We start from the raw sequence: 17,686 nt of genomic DNA, 5'->3' as shown, positions 1-17,686 counted from the left end.
CAGGCTGAGCCTGTGGTTAATTCTTCTTCCTGATGGGAAAATAGAGTGACCTGTGCCTGTCCCAACACCTAGAGCTAGTGTCTCATTGGTTCCCCCTCTTCCCGTTCATCCTCAGGACAAATTGCAACCTGTAAGGAACAGGAGGTTAAAGGTGCTGATTCTCCAAGGAGGGAGATTCCTAGTAAAGCGGCTGGAATGGGGAACCCGAGCACAAGGAGATGAGAAATGAGGTGCGTTTTACAAACCTTTCCCGATCACACGGTGTACCATCTTCTGGGTTTCTCATGCATGTTTTCGAAGTAGGAAGATGCCCTTGAACCTGGAGATTTGGGACCCATGGGATGGGAACCACGCAGTATTACTTTAAAGGGTCTGCGTTTGCTCACCCAACCTCACCAAACCTCTCAGCCCCAAGAGTGTCCACCCTTATGTCTCTATCAGCTGTGGGTCTAGATATGGTCAATCCAGGTGGCATCACAGCCCCTGAACGAATTTAGTAAGAATTTCTCTCTCTTTCACTGTCTTTGTTTCACGGGTTTTTAAAAGTGATTGATTTTTATAAAGGGGTTTAGCTGCTTTTCACTGCTGTGTTTATGCCGCTTTACACCCACTTGACTCACTTACAGAGAGATATCAATACATAGGTTTTAACATTCTTACTAGTCAGATATATTCTTGGGCGGTGAATAGGGGGTGTTGAGTCCAGTTCACTGAGCAAGGAGTAGGTCGTGTCTATTACATATTGGGTTTATGGAACGGTCTCTGAGCTAATTTGAAACCCTTCTTTTATGCATCACCCCACCTCACCTTTCCCGTTAAGCAGCCATAGTGTGTTTTCTAAACGTGTGACTCTGTTCTGTTTTGTAATTCAGTTCAAGGGTAGCAATTTTTACATTCCCTCTATAAGTGATATCTTAGGATAAGTGTCTTTTTCTGTGTGACTTATTTCACTTAGAATCGTCGTACCTAAATCCACTCATCATGCTGCTACTAGCCTTATGACGTTGATTTCATGGCTGAGTGATATTCCATTGTACATAAGGACCACAACTTCTTTATCCAGTTTTCTCTTTCCTGGGATATTTAGGGTGTAACGAAGTGGAGGTTCTTGTCAACAGAGCAGCCCTAAACTTTGGGGTGCCTGTGTCTTGCTGATTTTTAGTTTTCCCAATTTATACGCCCATGAGTGGAAGTGCCCTATGCTCTCTAAGCTGAGTTTTTTCGATGTTTCAGGACACACCGTACACTTCTCCAGAGTGGCTGTTGGCAATTTACATCCCGCCCATCAGCGTAGCAAGGCTCCCGTTTCTCCATGGCCTGTCCTGCATTTCTGGTTTTGACACTTTATTCAGCATGGCCCTTTTGACCGATGGGAAGCGAGACTTCTTTGTAGCGCTGATTTGCCTTTCCAGGTTGCTTGGTTGGCCAAAAAGGGCGTATGCGTTTTTTCCTGAATATATTCAGGAAAAAACGCATACGCCCTTTTTGGCCAAGGGCATCATTGTCGAGGTTTTGCCGCTTTTCCCGTGCTTTAAAGGCGATTCGAATCTACCTCCTGAAATCTGTTTCCTGCAATTCTGCCGTGCTTTCAAATCCTCTTCGTTGCCTTCCCTCAATATATTTGAGGACGAGAGTTATGATTTATAACTCTGCAGGTTTGTGAATTGCAGTGCCCCTGAGCTCCATTTTTCAACTCGCTTTCTTGGGAGCTGGCCGCAAAAGCGCAGGATTGCTTCAGGCCCTATTCTGGTTCCGGGCGGAAGGCTGAGCCTGTGGTTAATTCTTCTTCCTGATGGGAAAATAGAGTGACCTGTGCCTGTCCCAACACCTAGAGCTAGTGTCTCTTTGTTTCCCCCTCTTCCCGTTCATCCTCAGGACAAATTGCAACCTGTACGGAACAGGAGGTTAAAGGTGCTGATTCTCCAAGGAAGGAGATTGCTAGTAAAGCGGCTGGAATGGCGAACCCGAGCACAAGGAGATGAGAAATGAGGTGCGTTTTGGAAACCTTTCCCGATCACACGGTGCACCATCTTCTGGGTTTCTCATGCATGTTTTCGATGTAGGAAGATGCCCTTGAATCTGGAGATTTGGGACCCATGGGATGGGTACCACGCAGTATTACTCTAAAGGGTCTGCGTTTGCTCACCCAACCTCACCAAACCTCTCAGCCCCAAGAGTGTCTGTCCACCCTTATGTCTCAATCAGCTGTGGGTCTAGATATGGTCAATCCAGGTGGCATCACAGCCCCTGAACGAATTTAGTAAGAATTTCTCTCTCTTTCACTGTCTTTGTTTCACGGGTTTTTAAAAGTGATTGATTTTTATAAAGGGGTTTAGCTGCTTTTCACTGCTGTGTTTATGCCGCTTTACACCCACTTGACTCACTTACAGAGTGATATCAATACATAGGTTTTAACATTCTTATTAGTCAGATATATTCTTGGGTGGTGAATAGGGGGTGTTGAGTCCAGTTCACTGAGCAAGGAGTAGGTCGTGTCTGTTACATATTGGGTTTATGGAATGGTATCTGAGCTAATTTGAAACCCTTCTTTTATGCATCACCCCACCTCACCTTTCCCGTTAAGCAGCCATAGTGTGTTTTCTAAACGTGTGACTCTGTTCTGTTTTGTAATTCAGTTCAAGGGTCGCGGTTTTTACATTCCCTCTATAAGTGATATCTTATGATAAGTGTCTTTTTCTGTGTGACTTATTTCACTTAGAATCGTCGTATCTACATCCCCTCATCATGCTGCTACTACCCTTATTACGTTGATTTCATGGCTGAGTGATATTCCATTGTACATAAGGACCACAACTTCTTTATCCATTTTTCTCTTTCCTGGGATATTTAGGGTGTAACGAAGTGGAGGTTCTTGTCAACAGAGCAGCCCTAAACTTTGGGGTGCCTGTGTCTTGCTGATTTTTAGTTTTCCCAATTTATACGCCCATGAGTGGAAGTGCCCTATGCTCTCTAAGCTGAGTTTTTTCGATGTTTCAGGACACACCGTACACTTCTCCAGAGTGGCTGTTGGCAATTTACATCCCGCCCATCAGCGTAGCAAGGCTCCCATTTCTCCATGGCCTGTCCTGCATTTCTGGTTTTGACACTTTATTCAGCATGGCCCTTTTGACCGATGGGAAGCGAGACTTCTTTGTAGCGCTGATTTGCCTTTCCAGGTTGCTTGGTTGGCCAAAAAGGGCGTATGCGTTTTTTCCTGAATATATTCAGGAAAAAACGCATACGCCCTTTTTGGCCAAGGGCATCATTGTCGAGGTTTTGCCGCTTTTCCCGTGCTTTAAAGGCGATTCGAATCTACCTCCTGAAATCTGTTTCCTGCAATTCTGCCGTGCTTTCAAATCCTCTTCGTTGCCTTCCCTCAATATATTTGAGGACGAGAGTTATGATTTATAACTCTGCAGGTTTGTGAATTGCAGTGCCCCTGAGCTACATTTTTCAACTCGCTTTCTTGGGAGCTGGCCGCAAAAGCGCAGGATTGCTTCAGGCCCTATTCTGGTTCCGGGCGGCAGGCTGAGCCTGTGGTTAATTCTTCTTCCTGATGGGAAAATAGAGTGACCTGTGCCTGTCCCAACACCTAGAGCTAGTGTCTCATTGGTTCCCCCTCTTCCCGTTCATCCTCAGGACAAATTGCAACCTGTACGGAACAGGAGGTTAAAGGTGCTGATTCTCCAAGGAGGGAGATTGCTAGTAAAGCGGCTGGAATGGGGAACCCGAGCACAAGGAGATGAGAAATGAGGTGCGTTTTAGAAACCTTTCCCGATCACACGGTGCTCCATCTTCTGGGTTTCTCATGCATGTTTTCGAAGTAGGAAGATGCCCTTGAACCTGGAGATTTGGGACCCATGGGATGGGAACCAGGCAGTATTACTCTAAAGGGTCTGCGTTTGCTCACCCAACCTCACCAAACCTCTCAGCCCCAAGAGTGTCCACCCTTATGTCTCAATCAGCTGTGGGTCTAGATATGGTCAATCCAGGTGGCATCACAGCCCCTGAACGAATTTAGTAAGAATTTCTCTCTCTTTCACTGTCTTTGTTTCACGGGTTTTTAAAAGTGATTGATTTTTATAAAGGGGTTTAGCTGCTTTTCACTGCTGTGTGTATGCCGCTTTACACCCACTTGACTCACTTACAGAGTGATATCAATACATAGGTTTTAACATTCTTATTAGTCAGATATATTCTTGGGTGGTGAATAGGGGGTGTTGAGTCCAGTTCACTGAGCAAGGAGTAGGTCGTGTCTGTTACATATTGGGTTTATGGAACGGTATCTGAGCTAATTTGAACCCCTTCTTTTATGCATCACCCCACCTCACCTTTCCCGTTAAGCAGCCATAGTGTGTTTTCTAAACGTGTGACTCTGTTCTGTTTTGTAATTCAGTTCAAGGGTAGCAATTTTTACATTCCCTCTATAAGTGATATCTTAGGATAAGTGTCTTTTTCTGTGTGACTTATTTCACTTAGAATCGTCGTACCTAAATCCACTCATCATGCTGCTACTAGCCTTATGACGTTGATTTCATGGCTGAGTGATATTCCATTGTACATAAGGACCACAACTTCTTTATCCATTTTTCTCTTTCCTGGGATATTTAGGGTGTAACGAAGTGGAGGTTCTTGTCAACAGAGCAGCCCTAAACTTTGGGGTGCCTGTGTCTTGCTGATTTTTAGTTTTCCCAATTTATACGCCCATGAGTGGAAGTGCCCTATGCTCTCTAAGCTGAGTTTTTTCGATGTTTCAGGACACACCGTACACTTCTCCAGAGTGGCTGTTGGCAATTTACATCCCGCCCATCAGCGTAGCAAGGCTCCCGTTTCTCCATGGCCTGTCCTGCATTTCTGGTTTTGACACTTTATTCAGCATGGCCCTTTTGACCGATGGGAAGCGAGACTTCTTTGTAGCGCTGATTTGCCTTTCCAGGTTGCTTGGTTGGCCAAAAAGGGCGTATGCGTTTTTTCCTGAATATATTCAGGAAAAAACGCATACGCCCTTTTTGGCCAAGGGCATCATTGTCGAGGTTTTGCTGCTTTTCCCGTGCTTTAAAGGCGATTCGAATCTACCTCCTGAAATCTGTTTCCTGCAATTCTGCCTTGCTTTCAAATCCTCTTCGTGGCCTTCCCTCAATATATTTGAGGACGAGAGTTATGATTTATAACTCTGCAGGTTTGTGAATTGCAGTGCCCCTGAGCTCCATTTTTCAACTCGCTTTCTTGGGAGCTGGCCGCAAAAGCGCAGGATTGCTTCAGGCCCTATTCTGGTTCCGGGCGGAAGGCTGAGCCTGTGGTTAATTCTTCTTCCTGATGGGAAAATAGAGTGACCTGTGCCTGTCCCAACACCTAGAGCTAGTGTCTCATTGGTTCCCCCTCTTCCCGTTCATCCTCAGGACAAATTGCAACCTGTACGGAACAGGAGGTTAAAGGTGCTGATTCTCCAAGGAGGGAGATTGCTAGTAAAGCGGCTGGAATGGCGAACCCGAGCACAAGGAGATGAGAAATGAGGTGCGTTTTAGAAACCTTTCCCGATCACACGGTGCACCATCTTCTGGGTTTCTCATGCATGTTTTCGAAGTAGGAAGATGCCCTTGAACCTGGAGATTTGGGACCCATGGGATGGGAACCACGCAGTATTACTTTAAAGGGTCTGCGGTTGCTCACCCAACCTCACCAAACGTCTCAGCCCCAAGAGTGTCCACCCTTATGTCTCAATCAGCTGTGGGTCTAGATATGGTCAATCCAGGTGGCATCACAGCCCCTGAACGAATTTAGTAAGAATTTCTCTCTCTTTCACTGTCTTTGTTTCACGGGTTTTTAAAAGTGATTGATTTTTATAAAGGGGTTTAGCTGCTTTTCACTGCTGTGTTTATGCCGCTTTACACCCACTTGACTCACTTACAGAGAGATATCAATACATAGGTTTTAACATTCTTACTAGTCAGATATATTCTTGGGCGGTGAATAGGGGGTGTTGAGTCCAGTTCACTGAGCAAGGAGTAGGTCGTGTCTATTACATATTGGGTTTATGGAACGGTCTCTGAGCTAATTTGAAACCCTTCTTTTATGCATCACCCCACCTCACCTTTCCCGTTAAGCAGCCATAGTGTGTTTTCTAAACGTGTGACTCTGTTCTGTTTTGTAATTCAGTTCAAGGGTCGCGGTTTTTACATTCCCTCTATAAGTGATATCTTATAAGTGTCTTTTTCTGTGTGACTTATTTCACTTAGAATCGTCGTACCTAAATCCACTCATCATGCTGCTACTAGCCTTATGACGTTGATTTCATGGCTGAGTGATATTCCATTGTACATAAGGACCACAACTTCTTTATCCATTTTTCTCTTTCCTGGGATATTTAGGGTGTAACGAAGTGGAGGTTCTTGTCAACAGAGCAGCCCTAAACTTTGGGGTGCCTGTGTCTTGCTGATTTTTAGTTTTCCCTATTTATACGCCCAGGAGTGGAAGTGCCCTATGCTCTCTAAGCTGAGTTTTTTAGATGTTTCAGGACACACCGTACACTTCTCCAAAGTGGCTGTTGGCAATTTACATCCCGCCCATCAGCGTAGCAAGGCTCCCGTTTCTCCATGGCCTGTCCTGCATTTCTGGTTTTGAAACTTTATTCAGCATGGCCCTTTTGACCGATGGGAAGCGAGACTTCTTTGTAGCGCTGATTTGCCTTTCCAGGTTGCTTGGTTGGCCAAAAAGGGCGTATGCGTTTTTTCCTGAATATATTCAGGAAAAAACGCATACGCCCTTTTTGGCCAAGGGCATCATTGTCGAAGTTTTGCCGCTTTTCCCGTGCCTTAAAGGCGATTTGAATCTACCTCCTGCAATGTGTTTCCTGCAATTCTGCCTTGCTTTCAAATCCTCTTCGTGGCATTCCCTCAATATATTTGAGGACGAGAGTTATCATTTATAACTCTGCAGGTTTGTTAATTGCAGTGACCCTGAGCTCCATTTTTCAACTCGCTTTCTTGGGAGCTGGCCGCAAAAGCACAGGATTGCTTCAGGCTCTATTCTGGTCCCGACCGTCAGGCTGAGCCTGTTGTTAATTCTTCTTCCTGATGGGAAAATAGAGTGGCCTGTGCCTGTCCCAACACCTAGAGCTAGTGTCTCATTGGTTCCCCCTCTTCCCGTTCTTCCTCAGGACAAATTGCAACCGGTACGGAACAGGAGGTTAAAGGTGCTGATTCTCCAAGGAGGGAGATTGCTAGTAAAGAGGCTGGAATGGAGAACCCGAGCACAAGGAGATGAGAAATGAGGTGCGTTTTAGAAACCTTTACCGATCACACGGTGCACCAGCTTCTGGGTTTCTCATGCATGTTTTCGAAGTGGGAAGATGCCCTTGAACCTGGAGATTTGGGACCCATGGGATGGGAACCACGCAGTATTACTTTAAAGGGTCTACGTTTGCTCACCCAACCTCACCAAAACTCTCAGCCCCAAGAGTGTCCACCCTTATGTCTCAATCAGCTGTGGGTCTATATATGGTCAATCCAGGTGGCATCACAGCCCCTGAACGAATTTAGTAAGAATTTCTCTCTCTTTCACTGTCTTTGTTTCACGGGGTTTTAAAAGTGATTGATTTTTATAAAGGGGTTTAGCTGCTTTTCACTGCTGTGTTTATGCCACTTTACACCCACTTGACTCACTTTCAGAGAGATATCAATACATAGGTTTGAAGATTCTTACTAGTCATATATAATCTTGGGCGGTGAATAGGGGGTGTTGAGTCCAGTTCACTGAGCAAGGAATAGGTCGTGTCTATTACATATTGGGTTTATGGAACGGTATCTGAACTAATTTGAAACCCTTGTTTTATGCATCACCCCACCTCACCTTTCCCGTTAAGCAGCCATAGTGTGTTTTCTAAACGTGTGCCTCTGTTCTGTTTTGTACTTCAGTTCAAGGGTAGCGGTTTTTACATTCCCTCTATAAGTGATATCTTATGATAAGTGTCTTTTTCTGTGTGACTTATTTCACTTAGAATCGTCGTACCTAAATCCACTCATCATGCTGCTACTAGCCTTATGACGTTGATTTCATGGCTGAGTGATATTCCGTTGTACATAAGGACCACAACTTCTTTATCCATTTTTCTCTTTCCTGGGATATTTAAGGTGTAACGAAGTGGAGGTTCTTGTCAACAGAGCAGCCCTAAACTTTGGGGTGCCTGTGTCTTGCTGATTTTTAGTTTTCCCAATTTATACGCCCATGAGTGGAAGTGCCCTATGCTCTCTAAGCTGAGTTTTTTCGATGTTTCAGGACACACCGTACACTTCTCCAGAGTGGCTGTTGGCAATTTACATCCCGCCCATCAGCGTAGCAAGGCTCCCGTTTCTCCATGGCCTGTCCTGCATTTCTGGTTTTGACAATTTATTCAGCATGGCCCTTTTGACCGATGGGAAGCGAGACTTCTTTGTAGCGCTGATTTGCCTTTCCAGGTTGCTTGGTTGGCCAAAAAGGGCGTATGCGTTTTTTCCTGAATATATTCAGGAAAAAACGCATACGCCCTTTTTGGCCAAGGGCATCATTGTCGAGGTTTTGCTGCTTTTCCCGTGCTTTAAAGGCGATTCGAATCTACCTCCTGAAATCTGTTTCCTGCAATTCTGCCTTGCTTTCAAATCCTCTTCGTGGCCTTCCCTCAATATATTTGAGGGCGAGAGTTATCATTTATAACTCTGCAGGTTTGTGAATTGCAGTGCCCCTGAGCTCCATTTTTCAACTCGCTTTCTTGGGAGCTGGCCGCAAAAGCGCAGGATTGCTTTAGGTCCTATTTTGGTCCCGGGCGGCAGGCTGAGCCTGTGGTTAATTCTTCTTCCTGATGGGAAAATAGAGTGACCTGTGCCTGTCCCAACACCTAGAGCTAGTGTCTCATTGGTTCCCCCTCTTCCCGTTCATCCTCAGGACAAATTGCAACCTGTACGGAACAGGAGGTTAAAGGTGCTGATTCTCCAAGGAGGGAGATTGCTAGTAAAGCGGCTGGAATGGGGAACCCGAGCACAAGGAGATGAGAAATGAGGTGCGTTTTAGAAACCTTTCCCGATCACACGGTGTACCATCTTCTGGGTTTCTCATGCATGTTTTCGATGTAGGAAGATGCCCTTGAATCTGGAGATTTGGGACCCATGGGATGGGTACCACGCAGTATTACTCTAAAGGGTCTGCGTTTGCTCACCCAACCTCACCAAACCTCTCAGCCCCAAGAGTGTCCACCCTTATGTCTCAATCAGCTGTGGGTCTAGATATGGTCAATCCAGGTGGCATCACAGCCCCTGAACGAATTTAGTAAGAATTTCTCTCTCTTTCACTGTCTTTGTTTCACGGGTTTTTAAAAGTGATTGATTTTTATAAAGGGGTTTAGCTGCTTTTCACTGCTGTGTGTATGCCGCTTTACACCCACTTGACTCACTTACAGAGTGATATCAATACATAGGTTTTAACATTCTTATTAGTCAGATATATTCTTGGGTGGTGAATAGGGGGTGTTGAGTCCAGTTCACTGAGCAAGGAGTAGGTCGTGTCTGTTACATATTGGGTTTATGGAACGGTCTCTGAGCTAATTTGAACCCCTTCTTTTATGCATCACCCCACCTCACCTTTCCCGTTAAGCAGCCATAGTGTGTTTTCTAAACGTGTGACTCTGTTCTGTTTTGTAATTCAGTTCAAGGGTAGCAATTTTTACATTCCCTCTATAAGTGGTATCTTAGGATAAGTGTCTTTTTCTGTGTGACTTATTTCACTTAGAATCGTCGTACCTAAATCCACTCATCATGCTGCTACTAGCCTTATGACGTTGATTTCATGGCTGAGTGATATTCCATTGTACCTAAGGACCACAACTTCTTTATCCAGTTTTCTCTTTCCTGGGATATTTAGGGTGTAACGAAGTGGAGGTTCTTGTCAACAGAGCAGCCCTAAACTTTGGGGTGCCTGTGTCTTGCTGATTTTTAGTTTTCCCAATTTATACGCCCATGAGTGGAAGTGCCCTATGCTCTCTAAGCTGAGTTTTTTCGATGTTTCAGGACACACCGTACACTTCTCCAGAGTGGCTGTTGGCAATTTACATCCCGCCCATCAGCGTAGCAAGGCTCCCGTTTCTCCATGGCCTGTCCTGCATTTCTGGTTTTGACACTTTATTCAGCATGGCCCTTTTGACCGATGGGAAGCGAGACTTCTTTGTAGCGCTGAATTGCCTTTCCAGGTTGCTTGGTTGGCCAAAAAGGGCGTATGCGTTTTTTCCTGAATATATTCAGGAAAAAACGCATACGCCCTTTTTGGCCAAGGGCATCATTGTCGAGGTTTTGCCGCTTTTCCCGTGCTTTAAAGGCGATTCGAATCTACCTCCTGAAATCTGTTTCCTGCAATTCTGCCGTGCTTTCAAATCCTCTTCGTTGCCTTCCCTCAATATATTTGAGGACGAGAGTTATCATTTATAACTCTGCAGGTTTGTGAATTGCAGTGCCCCTGAGCTCCATTTTTCAACTCGCTTTCTTGGGAGCTGGCCGCAAAAGCGCAGGATTGCTTTAGGCCCTATTTTGGTCCCGGGCGGCAGGCTGAGCCTGTGGTTAATTCTTCTTCCTGATGGGAAAATAGAGTGACCTGTGCCTGTCCCAACACCTAGAGCTAGTGTCTCATTGGTTCCCCCTCTTCCCGTTCATCCTCAGGACAAATTGCAACCTGTACGGAACAGGAGGTTAAAGGTGCTGATTCTCCAAGGAGGGAGATTGCTAGTAAAGCGGCTGGAATGGCGAACCCAAGCACAAGGAGATGAGAAATGAGGTGCGTTTTAGAAACCTTTCCCGATCACACGGTGCACCATCTTCTGGGTTTCTCATGTATGTTTTCGAAGTAGGAAGATGCCCTTGAACCTGGAGATTTGGGACCCATGGGATGGGAACCACGCAGTATTACTTTAAAGGGTCTGCGTTTGCTCACCCAACCTCACCAAACCTCTCAGCCCCAAGAGTGTCCACCCTTATGTCTCTATCAGCTGTGGGTGTAGATATGGTCAATCCAGGTGGCATCACAGCCCCTGAACGAATTTAGTAAGAATTTCTCTCTCTTTCACTGTCTTTGTTTCACGGGTTTTTAAAAGTGATTGATTTTTATAAAGGGGTTTAGCTGCTTTTCACTGCTGTGTGTATGCCGCTTTACACCCACTTGACTCACTTACAGAGAGATATCAATACATAGGTTTTAACATTCTTACTAGTCAGATATATTCTTGGGCGGTGAATAGGGGGTGTTGAGTCCAGTTCACTGAGCAAGGAGTAGGTCGTGTCTATTACATATTGGGTTTATGGAACGGTCTCTGAGCTAATTTGAAACCCTTCTTTTATGCATCACCCCACCTCACCTTTCCCGTTAAGCAGCCATAGTGTGTTTTCTAAACGTGTGACTCTGTTCTGTTTTGTAATTCAGTTCAAGGGTCGCGGTTTTTACATTCCCTCTATAAGTGATATCTTATAAGTGTCTTTTTCTGTGTGACTTATTTCACTTAGAATCGTCGTACCTAAATCCACTCATCATGCTGCTACTAGCCTTATGACGTTGATTTCATGGCTGAGTGATATTCCATTGTACATAAGGACCACAACTTCTTTATCCATTTTTCTCTTTCCTGGGATATTTAGGGTGTAACGAAGTGGAGGTTCTTGTCAACAGAGCAGCCCTAAACTTTGGGGTGCCTGTGTCTTGCTGATTTTTAGTTTTCCCAATTTATACGCCCATGAGTGGAAGTGCCCTATGCTCTCTAAGCTGAGTTTTTTCGATGTTTCAGGACACACCGTACACTTCTCCAGAGTGGCTGTTGGCAATTTACATCCCGCCCATCAGCGTAGCAAGGCTCCCGTTTCTCCATGACCTGTCCTGCATTTCTGGGTTTGACACTTTATTCAGCATGGCCCTTTTGACCGATGGGAAGCGAGACTTCTTTGTAGCGCTGATTTGCCTTTCCAGGTTGCTTGGTTGGCCAAAAAGGGCGTATGCGTTTTTTCCTGAATATATTCAGGAAAAAACGCATACGCCCTTTTTGGCCAAGGGCATCATTGTCGAGGTTTTGCCGCTTTTCCCGTGCTTTAAAGGCGATTCGAATCTACCTCCTGCAATGTGTTTCCTGCAATTCTGCCTTGCTTTCAAATCCTCTTCGGTGCCTCCCCTCAATATATTTGTGGACGAGAGTTATCATTTATAACTCTGCAGGTTTGTGAATTGCAGTGCCCCTGAGCTCCATTTTTCAACTCGCTTTCCTGGGAGCTGGCCGCAAAAGCGCAGGATTGCTTCAGGCCCTATTCTGGTCCCGGGCGGCAGGCTGAGCCTGTGGTTAATTCTTCTTCCAGATGGGAAAATAGAGTGACCTGTGCCGCTCCCAACACCTAGAGCTAGTCTCTCATTGGTTCCCCCTCTTCCCGTTCATCCTCAGGACAATTTGCAACCTGTACGGAATAGGAGGTTAAAGGTGCTGATTCTCCAAGGAGGGAGATTGCTAGTAAAGCGGCTGGAATGGCGAACCCGAGCCCAAGGAGATGAAAAATGAGGTGCGTTTTAGAAACCTTTCCCAATCACACGGTGTACCATCTTCTGGGTTTCTCATGCATGTTTTCGAACTGGGAAGATGCCCTTGAACCTGGAGATTTGGGACCCATGGGATGGGAACAATGCAGTATTACTTTAAAGGGTCTGCGTTTCCTCACGCAACCTCACCAAACCTCTCCGCCCCAAGAGTGTCCACCCTTATGTCTCAATCAGCTGTGGGTCTATATATGGTCAATCCAGGTGGCATCACAGCCCCTGAACGAATTTAGTAATAATTTCTCTCTCTTTCACTGTCTTTGTTTCACGGGTTTTTAAAAGTAATTGTTTTTTATAAAGGGGTTTAGCTGCTTTTCACTGCTGTGTGTATGCCGCTTTACACCCACTTGACTCACTTACAGAGAGATATCAATACATAGGTTTTAAGATTCTTACTAGTCACATATATTCTTGGGCGGTGAATAGGGGGTGTTGAGTCCAGTTCACTGAGCAAGGAGTAGGTCGTGTCTATTACATATTGGGTTTATGGAACGGTCTCTGAGCTAATTTGAAACCCTTGTTTTATGCATCACCCCACCTCACCTTTCCCGTTAAGCAGCCATAGTGTGTTTTCTAAACGTGTGACTCTGTTCTGTTTTGTAATTCAGTTCAAAGGTAGCGGTTTTTACATTCCCTCTATAAGTGATATCTTATGATAAGTGTCTTTTTCTGTGTGACTTATTTCACTTAGAATCGTCGTACCTAAATCCACTCATCATGCTGCTACTAGCCTTATGACGTTGATTTCATGGCTGAGTGATATTCCATTGTACATAAGGAGGACCACAACTTCTTTATCCAGTTTTCTCTTTCCTGGGATATTTAAGGTGTAACGAAGTGGAGGTTCTTGTCAACAGAGCAGCCCTAAACTTTGGGGTGCCTGTGTCTTGCTGATTTTTAGTTTTCCCTATTTATACGCCCAGGAGTCGAAGTGCCCTATGCTCTCTAAGCTGAGTTTTTTAGATGTTTCAGGACACACCGTACACTTCTCCAAAGTGGCTGTTGGCAATTTACATCCCGCCCATCAGCGTAGCAAGGCTCCCGTTTCTCCATGGCCTGTCCTGCATTTCTGGTTTTGACAATTTATTCAGCATGGCCCTTTTGACCGATGGGAAGCGAGACTTCTTTGTAGCGCTGATTTGCCTTTCCAGGTTGCTTGGTTGGCCAAAAAGGGCGTATGCGTTTTTTCCTGAATATATTCAGGAAAAAACGCATACGCCCTTTTTGGCCAAGGGCATCATTGTCGAGGTTTTGCTGCTTTTCCCGTGCTTTAAAGGCGATTCGAATCTACCTCCTGAAATCTGTTTCCTGCAATTCTGCCTTGCTTTCAAATCCTCTTCGTGGCCTTCCCTCAATATATTTGAGGGCGAGAGTTATCATTTATAACTCTGCAGGTTTGTGAATTGCAGTGCCCCTGAGCTCCATTTTTCAACTCGCTTTCTTGGGAGCTGGCCGCAAAAGCGCAGGATTGCTTTAGGTCCTATTTTGGTCCCGGGCGGCAGGCTGAGCCTGTGGTTAATTCTTCTTCCTGATGGGAAAATAGAGTGACCTGTGCCTGTCCCAACACCTAGAGCTAGTGTCTCATTGGTTCCCCCTCTTCCCGTTCATCCTCAGGACAAATTGCAACCTGTACGGAACAGGAGGTTAAAGGTGCTGATTCTCCAAGGAGGGAGATTGCTAGTAAAGCGGCTGGAATGGGGAACCCGAGCACAAGGAGATGAGAAATGAGGTGCGTTTTAGAAACCTTTACCGATCACACGGTGCACCAGCTTCTGGGTTTCTCATGCATGTTTTCGAAGTGGGAAGATGCCCTTGAACCTGGAGATTTGGGACCCATGGGATGGGAACCACGCAGTATTACTTTAAAGGGTCTACGTTTGCTCACCCAACCTCACCAAAACTCTCAGCCCCAAGAGTGTCCACCCTTATGTCTCAATCAGCTGTGGGTCTATATATGGTCAATCCAGGTGGCATCACAGCCCCTGAACGAATTTAGTAAGAATTTCTCTCTCTTTCACTGTCTTTGTTTCCCGGGGTTTTAAAAGTGATTGATTTTTATAAAGGGGTTTAGCTGCTTTTCACTGCTGTGTTTATGCCACTTTACACCCACTTGACTCACTTTCAGAGAGATATCAATACATAGGTTTGAAGATTCTTACTAGTCATATATATTCTTGGGCGGTGAATAGGGGGTGTTGAGTCCAGTTCACTGAGCAAGGAATAGGTCGTGTCTATTACATATTGGGTTTATGGAACGGTATCTGAACTAATTTGAAACCCTTGTTTTATGCATCACCCCACCTCACCTTTCCCGTTAAGCAGCCATAGTGTGTTTTCTAAACGTGTGCCTCTGTTCTGTTTTGTACTTCAGTTCAAGGGTAGCGGTTTTTACATTCCCTCTATAAGTGATATCTTATGATAAGTGTCTTTTTCTGTGTGACTTATTTCACTTAGAATCGTCGTACCTAAATCCACTCATCATGCTGCTACTAGCCTTATGACGTTGATTTCATGGCTGAGTGATATTCCGTTGTACATAAGGACCACAACTTCTTTATCCATTTTTCTCTTTCCTGGGATATTTAAGGTGTAACGAAGTGGAGGTTCTTGTCAACAGAGCAGCCCTAAACTTTGGGGTGCCTGTGTCTTGCTGATTTTTAGTTTTCCCAATTTATACGCCCATGAGTGGAAGTGCCCTATGCTCTCTAAGCTGAGTTTTTTCGATGTTTCAGGACACACCGTACACTTCTCCAGAGGGGCTGTTGGCAATTTACATCCCGCCCATCAGCGTAGCAAGGCTCCCGTTTCTCCATGGCCTGTCCTGCATTTCTGGTTTTGACAATTTATTCAGCATGGCCCTTTTGACCGATGGGAAGCGAGACTTCTTTGTAGCGCTGATTTGCCTTTCCAGGTTGCTTGGTTGGCCAAAAAGGGCGTATGCGTTTTTTCCTGAATATATTCAGGAAAAAACGCATACGCCCTTTTTGGCCAAGGGCATCATTGTCGAGGTTTTGCTGCTTTTCCCGTGCTTTAAAGGCGATTCGAATCTACCTCCTGAAATCTGTTTCCTGCAATTCTGCCTTGCTTTCAAATCCTCTTCGTGGCCTTCCCTCAATATATTTGAGGGCGAGAGTTATCATTTATAACTCTGCAGGTTTGTGAATTGCAGTGCCCCTGAGCTCCATTTTTCAACTCGCTTTCTTGGGAGCTGGCCGCAAAAGCGCAGGATTGCTTTAGGTCCTATTTTGGTCCCGGGCGGCAGGCTGAGCCTGTGGTTAATTCTTCTTCCTGATGGGAAAATAGAGTGACCTGTGCCTGTCCCAACACCTAGAGCTAGTGTCTCATTGGTTCCCCCTCTTCCCGTTCATCCTCAGGACAAATTGCAACCTGTACGGAACAGGAGGTTAAAGGTGCTGATTCTCCAAGGAGGGAGATTGCTAGTAAAGCGGCTGGAATGGGGAACCCGAGCACAAGGAGATGAGAAATGAGGTGCGTTTTAGAAACCTTTCCCGATCACACGGTGTACCATCTTCTGGGTTTCTCATGCATGTTTTCGATGTAGGAAGATGCCCTTGAATCTGGAGATTTGGGACCCATGGGATGGGTACCACGCAGTATTACTCTAAAGGGTCTGCGTTTGCTCACCCAACCTCACCAAACCTCTCAGCCCCAAGAGTGTCCACCCTTATGTCTCAATCAGCTGTGGGTCTAGATATGGTCAATCCAGGTGGCATCACAGCCCCTGAACGAATTTAGTAAGAATTTCTCTCTCTTTCACTGTCTTTGTTTCACGGGTTTTTAAAAGTGATTGATTTTTATAAAGGGGTTTAGCTGCTTTTCACTGCTGTGTGTATGCCGCTTTACACCCACTTGACTCACTTACAGAGTGATATCAATACATAGGTTTTAACATTCTTATTAGTCAGATATATTCTTGGGTGGTGAATAGGGGGTGTTGAGTCCAGTTCACTGAGCAAGGAGTAGGTCGTGTCTGTTACATATTGGGTTTATGGAACGGTATCTGAGCTAATTTGAACCCCTTCTTTTATGCATCACCCCACCTCACCTTTCCCGTTAAGCAGCCATAGTGTGTTTTCTAAACGTGTGACTCTGTTCTGTTTTGTAATTCAGTTCAAGGGTAGCAATTTTTACATTCCCTCTATAAGTGGTATCTTAGGATAAGTGTCTTTTTCTGTGTGACTTATTTCACTTAGAATCGTCGTACCTAAATCCACTCATCATGCTGCTACTAGCCTTATGACGTTGATTTCATGGCTGAGTGATATTCCATTGTACCTAAGGACCACAACTTCTTTATCCAGTTTTCTCTTTCCTGGGATATTTAGGGTGTAACGAAGTGGAGGTTCTTGTCAACAGAGCAGCCCTAAACTTTGGGGTGCCTGTGTCTTGCTGATTTTTAGTTTTCCCAATTTATACGCCCATGAGTGGAAGTGCCCTATGCTCTCTAAGCTGAGTTTTTTCGATGTTTCAGGACACACCGTACACTTCTCCAGAGTGGCTGTTGGCAATTTACATCCCGCCCATCAGCGTAGCAAGGCTCCCGTTTCTCCATGGCCTGTCCTGCATTTCTGGTTTTGACACTTTATTCAGCATTTCCCTTTTGACCGATGGGAAGCGAGACTTCTTTGTAGCGCTGATTTCCCTTTCCAGGTTGCTTGGTTGGCCAAAAAGGGCGTGTGCGTTTTTTCCTGAATATATTCAGGAAAAAACGCATACGCCCTTTTTGGCCAAGGGCATCATTGTCGAGGTTTTGCTGCTTTTCCCGTGCTTTAAAGGCGATTCGAATCTACCTCCTGAAATCTGTTTCCTGCAATTCTGCCTTGCTTTCAAATCCTCTTCGTGGCCTTCCCTCAATATATTTGAGGACGAGAGTTATGATTTATAACTCTGCAGGTTTGTGAATTGCAGTGCCCCTGAGCTCCATTTTTCAACTCGCTTTCTTGGGAGCTGGCCGCAAAAGCGCAGGATTTCTTCAGGCGCTATTCTGGTTCCGGGCGGCAGGCTGAGCCTGTGGTTAATTCTTCTTCCTGATGGGAAAATAGAGTGACCTGTGCCTGTCCCAACACCTAGAGCTAGTGTCTCA

General features: G+C 45.3%; 1 long non-coding RNA gene across 2 annotated transcripts in view; it reads left to right on the top strand.

Annotated features, from left to right (window-relative positions):
- The first annotated feature begins 6,858 nt into the window (after positions 1 to 6,858).
- LOC309631903 overlaps positions 6,859 to 17,686 on the top strand; it is a 241,457-nt gene continuing 230,629 nt past the window's right edge. The window contains exon 1 of one of the 2 annotated variants that reach the window (XR_014246635.1): positions 6,859 to 7,271. This is a non-coding gene — a long non-coding RNA (uncharacterized lncRNA). Of the gene's footprint in view, positions 7,272 to 12,283; positions 12,549 to 17,686 lie in introns of those variants that run through there. The other variant, XR_014246636.1, reaches the window with a different exon arrangement.

The sequence above is a fragment of the Balaenoptera borealis genome (assembly GCF_965194805.1).
Source record: "Balaenoptera borealis genome assembly, chromosome: 7".
NCBI classification, from domain to species: domain Eukaryota; kingdom Metazoa; phylum Chordata; class Mammalia; order Artiodactyla; family Balaenopteridae; genus Balaenoptera; species Balaenoptera borealis.
This window is presented reverse-complemented; position numbering and strand designations above follow the sequence as displayed.